The sequence below is a fragment of the Pagrus major genome, chromosome 24, assembly GCF_040436345.1.
Source record: "Pagrus major chromosome 24, Pma_NU_1.0".
NCBI classification, from domain to species: domain Eukaryota; kingdom Metazoa; phylum Chordata; class Actinopteri; order Spariformes; family Sparidae; genus Pagrus; species Pagrus major.
In genome coordinates, this window is record NC_133238.1 from 15,931,183 (window position 1) to 15,943,664 (window position 12,482).

Here is a 12,482-nt window from a genome sequence, read left to right on the forward strand (position 1 = left end):
CACGCACACATGCTCGCTCAGACTCACCCCTCTGATCCCACTCTGACACTCACACACAACAGGACAAGCCTGTGTGCACACACACGCACACATGAAACTACAGCAAGCAACAAAGTGCATCCAGCCCACAACCACAACCACAACTCATCTGGCTGCCTTGAATCTGAATCAGCATCATAGTCATGATCATCACAAGTCAACACTCATATCAGACTGATGTGCAGAGCCGCACGCACACACACACACACACACACACACACACACACACACACACACACACACACACACACACACACACACTGACTGACTGGTCCTTGAACTTCCTGAAGACCAGTCTGCGTCGCTCATTTGCTGGATGAGCTCCTTTAACTTTTCAGTTTAAAAAAACCCAAATTTCGTGTTGCAGTGACTGAAATGGTTTCGTTTGGGGGATTTGCTTAATCAGGTGTCACATCGTGCACAATATCCAATGCATCTGGCATCACTTTGCATTTTTTCCCAGCGTCTTGGAGGCATAAGTTTAGGCAGCGTGGCAAACAGTGCACAAATACAGCTGCAGGATCGTGCACGTTAAAGCTCGCAGCGACTCCCCTCAAGTGACCTGACATGTTGCAGATACTGTGTCACAGACAAGATAAAGGACGTTTCTTTTAAGATCATACATTCAGTTTATCCTGTCAATCATCTCCACATCTGTGTTAATGTCAACTGTACTTTTTGTGAACAGGAGGAAAATATGCGTCATCTTTGTTTTGAATGTCGTTACACTTATTTGTTTTGGATGGAACTGGGAAACATGTTTGAACCTTTGACAGGCATCGAGCTTAAACTTAAAAACAAGATATAATTCTCACTTATGATGAAAAAAACTTAAGGGAAAGGAATTGTTTTTGTTGAATCTTTTTATTTTACAAGGAAAATATTACGTCCATAAATGTAAATGGTCACCAAAAAAACACATGTTTATGAATCTAAAATAGAAAACAGATTTTACATGCAGCTACTAAAAAACATGAAAGACAGAAAAGCTGCAAGAACCTTGAAATATTATAAATTATTACAATTATATGATTTGCTAAAACTCCTATCTATGTATATATGTATATATATATTTGATTTGTTTGTTTGTTGTCTGTTTATGTAATAAAAAATGTAAAAATGACCCCCCCCCCCCCCCCCCCCCCCCCAGCTGTTTCCGGTTTAAAGTTAACTTTCACTTTCACTGATCCTCGTCGTGACGCAGCAGCTTCTTCTCTCCGTTTGAAGGTAATTTAACGGTCATTTCTAATGTTGTCTGACGCACTAAACGCGGCTGGAGAGCAGCTGTTCGCCTGGATGCGGGAGCTGGAGGTGCTGAGGGGGCTGCAGCACCCCCTAAAACGAGGCTGTAACATGGGCCGAACTTACAAGAAGGCCCGAACCATTCAGAATTTGTCATCGACAGCGTTTCACACAGTTTATAAAGGTCCTCTTAACTCAACAACTCACAAAATGGAGCGATTTTTCAAGGGAGTCTGGGGACTTCCTGTCCCTCCTCCTCTCCCTGCTGCTGCTGACTGCAGCTGATGTGACTTATAATATGTTGGTGTTCAGGTTCTTGTTCATAATGATCAGATACGTGTTGTCCTGGAGATTCAGATGAGTCCAAACACATGAGTGTGGCCCACCATTTACTATGACGTCATCACACAGACTGAGCCCTCAGCAGCAGCTGCATGAAGTGGAAACACGTGACTGAAGTACCTCAGGATTGTAGTTACGTGTAGTACTCGAGTAAATGTACTTTCCTCCACTGTTACTGGTGTTTCTAGAACAGTGAGTCCAGTTGTAGTGGCAATCTAACTACAAAAAGGCCACATGAGGGAATCTGAAGTCATTTCCAACTCATGGTGGTGTGTAAAAAATGAAGTCCTCCATGGGAATGAGTTTGACACTTTATTAACCATAGATCTTTAAAAAACACCTACAAAAAGCCGGGTGCCAACAGACTTTAACAAGCCCATACAAAAATACTAAAATTGTAATACAAAGCTCATTCAGCCATCTCACACACACACAGACACGGTTGAAAAACTGTGTGGCTTCCCTGATCCTGATTCCCTGCCACTCCTCTCCTGTGTCTCCCTTATCTAACCTTTGTGTGCCTGATCAACCACCCCTGCCCACAGGTGTGCAGGTAACCCATAGCAACCATAGTGCCTCACCACTGACACACCCACATTCATTCATACACACACAAACAAATCCAAATTGGCTACAACACACCGGCCCCTAATTGTTACTGTATAAAAACATAACAATTCAACGCAATAGAACAACTGAAGCCAATTACAATAACACCCTTTTTTTTTGGTAATGTTCACATGTCCATAGAGTCAAACTTGATGCCAAGGTACGACTTGAGTCTCTACAAGAGTATTTAATCAGCTTCCAGCAGAAGACAGATCTTCGTAATCGGTCGCTCCAATATGCTGTACTTGGTCTGAACTTTGACAGACCGTACGAGCCCTCCTGTGCCAGGAAAGGTTTGCAGTATCCTCCCTAACAGCCAGGATCCGCGAGGAGCAGTCGAATCCGCCACAAGAACGATATCTCCTGCAACAAAGCTTCTCTTGTCCTTTATCCACTGTTGTCGCTCCTGTAACAGAGGTAGGTACTCCCGAATCCATCTGTGCCAGAAGAGATCTGCAAGGAATTGAACTTGCCTCCAGCGTCGTCTGGAGTAAAGGTCGCTTTTCTCAAAAAGGCCAGGTGGTAGAGCGGGTTTGCCTTTCAACAAAAGGATGTGATTTGGAGTCAAGGGTTCCAAGTCATTAGGATCATCTGAGATTTTTGTGAGGGGACGATCATTCAATATGGCTTCCACCTCACACAGAAGAGTTTGCAATCCTTCATCGTCTGTGTGTTGCTGCTGAAGTACAGAGTTCAGTACCTTTCGGACCATCCGAATGATTCTTTCCCATGCTCCTCCATGATGGGATGCAGCAGGGGTGTTGAAACTCCATTTCACTCCAGACTGAAGTAATGCACCTTGAATTTTCTTGTGGTTCAGTACAGACAGAGCTTCTCTCAGTTCACGTTCTGCCCCCACAAAGTTGGTTCCATTATCTGACCTGAGATGTAAGACTTGGCCTCTTCTGGAAATGAATCTGCGCAGTGCATTGATGCAAGAACTGGTGTCCAAAGAATATGCCATTTCCAAATGCACAGCCCTACTGGCCATACAAGTGAATATGACGCCGTAGCGTTTGATGAGGCTGCGGCCTGCCTTCACCTCAAAAGGGCCAAAATAATCAACACCCACATTTGTGAATGGAGGGAGGTCAGGTTGAAGTCTCTCTTTTGGCAAATCTGCCATCTTTTGTTCACCCAGCTTTCCCCTGTAGCGTCTGCACATGACACAAGAAGAAAGGAGCCTTCTGACAGCAGAATTTGCGTTAGTGATCCAATAACGTTGGCGAAGTCTGGAAAGCAGGTGATTTCTTCCACAATGTCCCAGCTGTTCATGAATGTGGCGTATGATGAGAGTGGAGATGTGCTGATCTTTAGCAAGAATGACTGGATGTTTCATGTCATCTGGCATAGCTGCTTTGCTGAGTCGTCCTCCCACTCTCAAAAGCCCATTTTCCAGCACTGGGTCGAGTTTGTAAATGTGGCTGCCTTTCTTCACTCCAGATGTTCCAATTTTCAGTGCAGCCATTTCACCACTAAACCTTTCTAGTTGGCAATACTGAATGATAGCACTCTCAGCTGCAGAAGTATCTTCGAGAGACAAGGTTTGACCACCCAGTGTGGCTCTGAATGCTCTCATGGCTCTTTCAACTTTATTCTTTTGCTGAGTTGTGTCAAGCCCATAGCTCGACACAGAAGCTTCTATTTCCTTCCTCTTCTGACTCAACAACTGCAACACCTTTCTCAGCTGGAGAAACCAAGCTACTGAGGTCTTTAACCTTTTCCATGAAGAAGAGTAGGTTATTAGCTGAGTTGTTGCTTTTGGTGCATCTTTGATGATCACAGTGTTTACTATGGCCTCCCCTTTAACCTCTGGGTCGTCACTGCTGATGGAAGTGGACTCCACAATGTTAGTGGGCCATTCCCTTTTATTCTTGAAAAGAAAGTCTGGGCCATGGATCCATCTACTGGTTGTAAGAAGATACTCAACCTTGACCCCACGAGAGGCCTCATCAGCTGGGTTCTGCTTGGTGTCCACGTACCTCCATTGTGAGACGACAGTAGCTTCTCTTATAGCAGAAATCCTGTTAGCCACGAAGGTGTGAAAGCGCTTTGTTTCATTCCCGATGTACTTTAACACAGTTGTACTATCTGTCCAGAAGATAGAACTTTCCAGGTTTAACTGCAGCTCCGCTTTCAACATCCTGTCGACCCTCACTGCAAGCACAGCGGCTGTTAGTTCCATCCTAGGAATTGTCACTTTCTTTACTGGAGCAACTCGTGCCTTTCCCAGGATGAAAGCCAGGTGAACCTGGTTCTGTTCATTCTGCAGACGAATGTAGGAAACCGTGCCGTACCCATCCTCGCTGGCGTCGGAGAAATGGTGCAATTGGGCACTTATGAGTTGTCCGAAATCTTTGGGCTTGATGCATCGTGGCACGCTGAATGTGCTGAGCCTTTTTAGATCTTCTAGCCACCTGACCCACTGCTGCTGGTAGCTTTGAGGGATGTGCTCGTCCCAACTGTAGCTCAGCCTGCAAAGGTTTTGCAACATCAACCTGGCAGGTAAGGTAAAGGGGGCCAAAAATCCAATAGGGTCATACACAGAACTTACAATAGACAAGATACCTCGTCTTGTGCAAGGTCTTTCTTGGACTGTCATCTTGAACCTGAAGGTGTCGGTTTCTGCGCACCACTGCAACCCTAGTGTTCTCTCTACAGGGAGACTGTCTCTGTCGAAGTCCAATTCTTTTAGTTCTTTGGCCCGTTTTTCCACGTCAATGGATTCAAGCACTGATCTATTATTGCTGATCCATTTTACCAGCTGAAAGCCTCCCAAACAACATACAGCTGTCAGGTCTCTCACCAATGCTGTGGCTTCAACTTCTGAAGACAAGGACTTCAAGCAGTCGTCCACATAAAAATTGTGCTTGATGGTGTCAATGACATATGCTGGAAATGCTGCCTTGTTGTCCTCGGCGACCTTTCTTAAAGCAAAGCTAGCACAGCTAGGTGATGATATTGCACCAAACAGATGAACTGTCATTCTGTGCTCAGTGAGACGTTGTGCCAGATCTCCATTCGGCCACCAGAGGAAGCGGAGAAAGTCTACGTCCTGTTTTGCAACGTTGACTTGGTGATACATTGCCTGTACATCCGCCATCACTGCAATAGGTTCTTGACGAAACCTTGTGAGGACTCCAAACAGAGAATTTGTCAAGTCCGGCCCCTGCAGTAACTGACTGTTGAGAGAGGTGCCTTTAAAACTTGCACCGCAATCAAACACCACTCTCAGGGTTCCCTTTTTTGGATGGTGCACGCCATGATGTGGGATGTACCAGACCTTGCCTGCTTTTCCTTCCAGCTGGTGTTCTGGCACTCTTTCTGCATAACCTTTACTTATGACATCACTGAGAAACTGAGTGTATTCTTCTTTGAATGTAACATCTTTCTCCATTTTCCTTTTCAGACAGCGGACCCTCTGCTCAGCAATGTGGCGATTATTGGGCATGACAACATTATCATTTCTGAAAGGTAATCTCAAGCAATAATGTCCATTATTAAGTTCAGCCGAGCTGTTCATAATATCCATGAATTTAAGATCTTCTCTGGACATTTCTGGCTTTTCATCTGTTGATTTTTCATTGAAATCGTGGTTGTATTGCTTCACCAGCAGTTCTTCTATGTGAGCAATGGATATTCGGTTAGCAGTAATGGTATGACAACTGCTGTCAATATCACTGCCTCCTCTCAATGGTCCATTGATAACCCAGCCCAGTAGGGTTTTGATGGCATATGGTCCTTCGCCACTGCTGTTTACCACCTCCCAGGGTTCCATTACCTTAGGAACATTGGTTCCGATTAGCAGTTCCACATCAGCATCAATGACAGGAATTTCAACCGAATTGAGGTGAGACCAGACACTTAACTCTTCCTGCCGTGGAATGTTATCACGGGTCACAGGCATCTTGCACTGTGTGTACACATCAGGTAATTTAAAGTAGGTGTTACTATTGAGTGCTGCTATCTCCAGTCCTGAGATAATGTGACTGTCAACAAACCGTTCTTGGTTCATTGTTTTCAAGAGAAATTTGGCACTTTTTCCTCTGACCTTTAGCTCCCTCATGAGTCGCTCAGAGCAGAAAGTGGCAGTGCTGCCGGGATCCAAGAACGCATACGTGGTTAGTATCTTGCTGCCTTTGTTGGCCTTGATCTGTACAGGTACGATTGCCAAGACACAATCCTGTGGTCCGGCCCCTATATGGCCGCATGTCTTAGGAGGAACTACATGACTGTTCTCTGTTGTCTCCTGCTGTGTGTCCTCTGATTTGATCTCTTTCTTTGAATAAATGTGGAGGATGGTAGGATGCTTCAGGTTACACACTTTGCAAGACAGACGCCTATGACAGTCTTTGCTCATGTGTCCAACAGTTAAACAACCGAAACAAGCACCTTTCTCCTTTAAGAAGTCGATTTTCTCTCGATGCAACTTCTTTTCCATTTTGGGACACGACTCCAATATGTGACCCTCTTCACACAGCAGACAAGACATCTTTATTGATTTATCAGGTAAGTTTTTCTCCTTTTGCATTTGGGTCACAGTTTTAGAATTGACAGCTGCCACAGAAGTTGCAAAACTACTTCCTTTTCCCTTGATTCGAGCCTGTGAGACTTTGTTTCCACTTTTATGATCTTGTGATGAAATGGCTGTGTCCTGAATGTTTCCAAAAAGTGGATTAGAAACAATAGACACTTGTCTCTCTATGAATTTGACAATGTCACTGAAGCCTGCTTGACGGTGGTGCTTCTCCTGCAGCTCATAGGCAGTGTTTCTCCATTTTTCCCTCAATTTATAAGGTAGCTTCAGGATAATGGCACGCATGTTGGATGGCATGTTCATCTCTGACATATAACTGACATCCTCCATAGCATTACAGCAAACACGGAGAAACAATGAAAAAGCTTGCAAAGCCTTGATGTCCTCTGACTTTACTGGTGGCCATCCCAGAGCTTTCTCCATGTATGCACTGGCTATTTTTTGCTCATTTCCAAATCGTTCTAATAAAAGTTCTTTTGCTCTTTGGTATCCCCTGTCGGGTGGCATGTGTTGACAGCTCTTAACCAGTTCTCTTGGTTGTCCTTTTGTATATTGCTCTAGGAAATACAAGCAGTCTATACTGCTAGCAGCCTTTCCTTCTACTCCATGCTGAAATGCTTTTATGAATGCACTATACTCAAGTGGGTCTCCATCAAAAGTTGGTATATCTCTTGGAGGGAGTGACAATGAGGACTGTTGCTGTATCAGAAGGGCTGTAATGTCATTTTGCCGTTGCATGATAGTTAACAGATTGCCTTGATCCACATCGGTTTGCATTAGGTCAGTGCGTTGAATAGATTCCTGTGTAAAATGCATGGTGGGTTTCTGTGTGTGATGCACATGAAATGTTTCCTGAAATCCTTGAGGCATGCTTGCATTTGGATTCAGAACATAAGGCCTTGGTCTGTCATGTGCAAAATTTTCCTTGGGTCGTGCACCCATTGATATGGCAGCTTTGCTACCTCCTAGTGGTGGATGATGGAACTGGTGGTTTGAATGTTTGAACTGTGCCTCCATTGGTATTGCAGCTTTGCTGCTGCCTGTAGGTAGCTGATGGAACTGATGGTCTGGTTTTTTGGGCTGTGCCTCCATTGGCGTTGCAGCCTTGCTGCCTCCTGATGGTGGAAGATTGAACTGATGCTTTAAACCTTGTGGAACAAATTCTGTGGCAGAGGGTCTGAGAGATGATTTGCGTTTTGATCTTTCCAGATACGAATTCATTCCGTTTGAATGGGCTCTGGAGCTCTGACCATCAAATTCTCTGTACTTGAGCACAGTAACCTTTGCAGTGTGAGCAGCAATTTTACTTTGCAATTCAAGAAGCTCCTTTTTCTTTCTGATTTGCTCCTCCTGAGCTTCCAGTTCATGTTTTTCTTTGAGGCCTGCTGCCATTGCAAGGAGAGCTGCCCTTTCGGCCTCTGCCTTTAGACATGCAGAGGATGTTGAAGACCTGTGGCTGGAACGGCCAGCTGATGAACATGTTTTACGACCAGCATTAGAAATGCTGTCACCAGGAGCAATATCATCATTAACCACAGAAACAGCAGCATTGTCAAGCAAGTTTGTATTTGCAGCAGCATCATCATCATCAAGCGCATTTGCAGCAGCATCGTCATTAAGCACATTTGTAATTCCAGCAGCAGCTTCATTGTAACTTTCAACGTTATCATCATCATCATCATCATCATCATCATCATCATCATCATCATCATGCTCCCTTTTATCAAGCAACCACTCTTCGGCTTTTTGCATTATTTCTTTATTATGTTGCATTCGGGTTTCGTACCATTCATCTTGCTTTAACATTTCATCCTCAGGTAATATTGATTTCAGCGATTGTTGCAACTCTTTGGTTTCCACACACAGCTTTAAATAGACTTCATGCATTGTTTGCACCTCAGACACATTTTCCTTTGAAGTCATTAATTGCTGAACTTCCTTAGTTAATTTATGGAGTTTCTTAATTCTGAGATTCCTTTCCTTTTGTTGTGATATTATTTTTGCTTCCAGTGCTTTAACTGTGAGTTTGACTGGTCTTTTATCACATCCACTTTCCATTTCACCTTGATTGACAGCTGCTGCCACGTCACCCATTTTGACTGATTTAAAGGCCGAAGGCTTTATTTTGAATTGTAGCAGGATTTACCTGTATCCCCTGTGTGAGAAGGCCAATCTCTTCCACACGGCTTAACAATTCTCAATCAGTCCTACCGTGATTCTTCAGCGTTGCTTTGCCCAGGCTTTCTTTGTCTGCATGCATCCACTTGATTGGAATCAGCTGGCATGGAATAGGGTGGAGTGCAGCTAGAAGCATAGTTTTTCAACAAAATGTATTGGCAATCTAACTACAAAAAGGCCACATGAGGGAATCTGAAGTCATTTCCAACTCATGGTGGTGTGTAAAAAATGAAGTCCTCCATGGGAATGAGTTTGACACTTTATTAACCATAGATCTTTAAAAAACACCTACAAAAAGCCGGGTGCCAACAGACTTTAACAAGCCCATACAAAAATACTAAAATTGTAATACAAAGCTCATTCAGCCATCTCACACACACACAGACACGGTTGAAAAACTGTGTGGCTTCCCTGATCCTGATTCCCTGCCACTCCTCTCCTGTGTCTCCCTTATCTAACCTTTGTGTGCCTGATCAACCACCCCTGCCCACAGGTGTGCAGGTAACCCATAGCAACCATAGTGCCTCACCACTGACACACCCACATTCATTCATACACACACAAACAAATCCAAATTGGCTACAACACCAGTCGTGTCTCGCTGGTTAAACTGGTGTTCAGAGCAGACGACTCACTTCCAGTCTGATGGCTCCATGACACCATCTAGTGGACTGACAGTAGAAGTGCAGCGTTCATGTGACGCTGATATGAAGCAGCCAATCAGTGGAGGAGCAGCTGATGTTCTGACAGGAGACATGATGGAAAGGCTGATTTCAGTTGATGTGCAGATGAATGATTTGTGTTTCCTCTCCAGATGAAAGTGTGTGTGAGCTGAGCAGCATGAATCAGTGTGAGGACAGAGAGGAGGGAGGCCCTCCCTCTAAAACCACTGGAGCTGGACCTGGACCTGGACCTGAGCCCAGCTGTGTGTCCTTCAAGAGTGATCAGTCAAAGGAATTTTATATTGATTTTAAAGGTCGTCTCATTAACTTTTTTAAAGGACAACAACCTCCTGCTGTAAAGAGGTGAGCTGTTAATAACATGTAAATATGACTGATTCATGTTTTATGTTGTTTATTCAGAGAAATTTGTTTAAACTTGTTTTTTTCAGCATCGTTCTTCTTTACGTACATTTATATTGTCACATGTGAAGCTGCCCAGTAGAACCAGTCTTCATCTCTTGAGTCCAGTTCAACATTTGTCTGATGACTGGTTGAGTGTAACACAGTGATTTTACTCAGGCTAACAGATGCTAGCTGCTAACAAAGAGCTGCTGCTGCACCGTGGGCTCGTATTGTACGCAGGCAACACAAGTTCAATGTCCAAACAAAGTTCCTCTTCCTGTTGCAAATCCTGCAGCCTCTCCTGCTCTGGTAAGAAACTACAGGCCCGACCAGGTGCATCATGGTCCTGCACCTACCCTGCTACCTATAAAACCCAGGGTGCCCACAGTGTTACCCAAAACAAAACAAAACAAAACACTAAATAGACAAAACTGAACCTGATAAAGAAGGAAATAATTAAACTAAACAGATAAGTAGCAAAATAAAATGCTGTCAAACTCTAAATAAACTAAACATGTAGAATAATCAAACAAAAAGTGAAGCTTGTTATCAGCAAAAATATGAACTAACAACAAACAAGTAGCTCTTTGACGAGGACGTGGAGCAGCCAGCCAGTGGGGAGAAGAAGCCAGCCAGGAGTCTGAGGGCATCAAGTTTATCAAGACATGTCACATGGATGGTTCATGTTTAACTCACAATATAAATGCAGTTATTCTACAAAAACAAACACCATTATTTTAAAGGACAGAATGTTTTTGCTCCCATTTCAAACTGTTTCACTGGATGTCATGGTTTGAGTTTTTGTTTGTTGATTTCCTGTTTTATTTTGTAGCTCTATCCTCACTTTCCACTTCCTCCCTTTGTTTCTTTTCCCGCTCTTTTTCTGTATACACCTGTGTCTCATGAGTTCATCACAGCAGTACACACAGTGAATAATTACTCTTAACCTCTTCATCATGTTTGACTTCATCTCGTGTTTGTTTGTGAAACGTGCAGTAAAACAGTTTGTAGTTGATCTGAGCTCAGTCTCAGTCTTTGACAGTTTGTGTTAGCAGCCGACTCCTCCTGTCTTTTCTTAAAGTGTCCTCAACTGTTAAATCAGCTGCTGTAGTTGATGTGAAGTTCAGACTTTCCATTGAAACACCAGTTTGCAGCGAGCGTCCATGTTTTTCTGATCAGATCCACTGGGAAGGTTGGTTGGAAGTCGGGAATACCGACCTCCGGCTTGCAAAGGAACGCACCATGAAGCCAGTGTTTTCTCCTCACTGTTCGTCCAGTTAGCAGCCTTAGCCGATCCACAATCAGACCTCCAGCTGTTCACCTCCAGTCCTGCTGCTTCACAGGCATCAAGCCTCAGCCCTGGTGAACTGTCTTCAGTCCCTTGCTCCGTTCTGCAGCCACTGGTCTCTGGTGCGCTCCCCTGCCCAGCCTCCTAAGGGCTTCCACCTTCTCCACCGACCTCCAACCTGGCCATCCGAGGGCTACAGCCCTTTGCCTGATCCATCTGGTCGCTCTCCTGACCGGCTTCACCCTTTGCCTCGGCTTCCTTTTAAGCCAATGTCCAACCCCCGGGCCTTACGCCCAAAAATCCCCAGTTGCCGGTTTTCTCTATTCTAGTTTCTCTTCACAGGGTGTTGGGTATCTCAGTATTTCAGAAATACAGCAGATTGTTTTCTCCAGTGACTGCATGGTCTTGGTAAATGGTCTTGCATTTCTATAGCGCTTTTCCAGTCTAGTGACAGCTCAAAGCGCTTTACAATACTTGGCACATTCACCCATTCACACACACATTCATACACTGATGGCGGAGGCTGCCATGCAAGGCGCCAACTGCTCATCAGGAGCAATTTGGGGTTCAGTATCTTGCTCAAGGACACTTCGACATGTAGCTGAGGGGAGCCGGGATTCGAACCAGTGACCTTCCGATTACTAGACGACCCGCTCTACCTCCTGAGCTACAGCCGCCCCACTGCAGTACTGCAGTACGCGTCTGTAGGTTCCAGTGTGGCTGTTGTGTCGATGATCACCCAAAAGCAACAAAAGAAGACGTAAATAATTAACTTTAGACTCACACAAATCAGACAAATGAAATATCGAAGTCAAGTTTGGCCTGGGGCCTGTTTTGTTTTCATGTCCTGTTTTTCATCTGAGCATAAAATTAAAGGTATGAAAAACGAACCAGTATTTGTTTTTTTGGTATCAGATTCATGAGCAAACAATTAAATAATGAATCATTTCTTCATTCTTCAATGTTGGAATCTCAATTGAATACAAGTTTATTGAGACTCTTCACCAATTTGCACTGGACAGTTAGCATCCAACTAGCTTGTGTCAGCTGTGTGTTCCTGTCCACAGTATTATACGGGTCAAGAGCTGGAGGGACTAAACCAGACAAGCTGCTGAACCAACCCAGTAAACTGACTGACTGTTGGTTCACAATGGGATCAGCAGTACGACCAACACTTTGATGT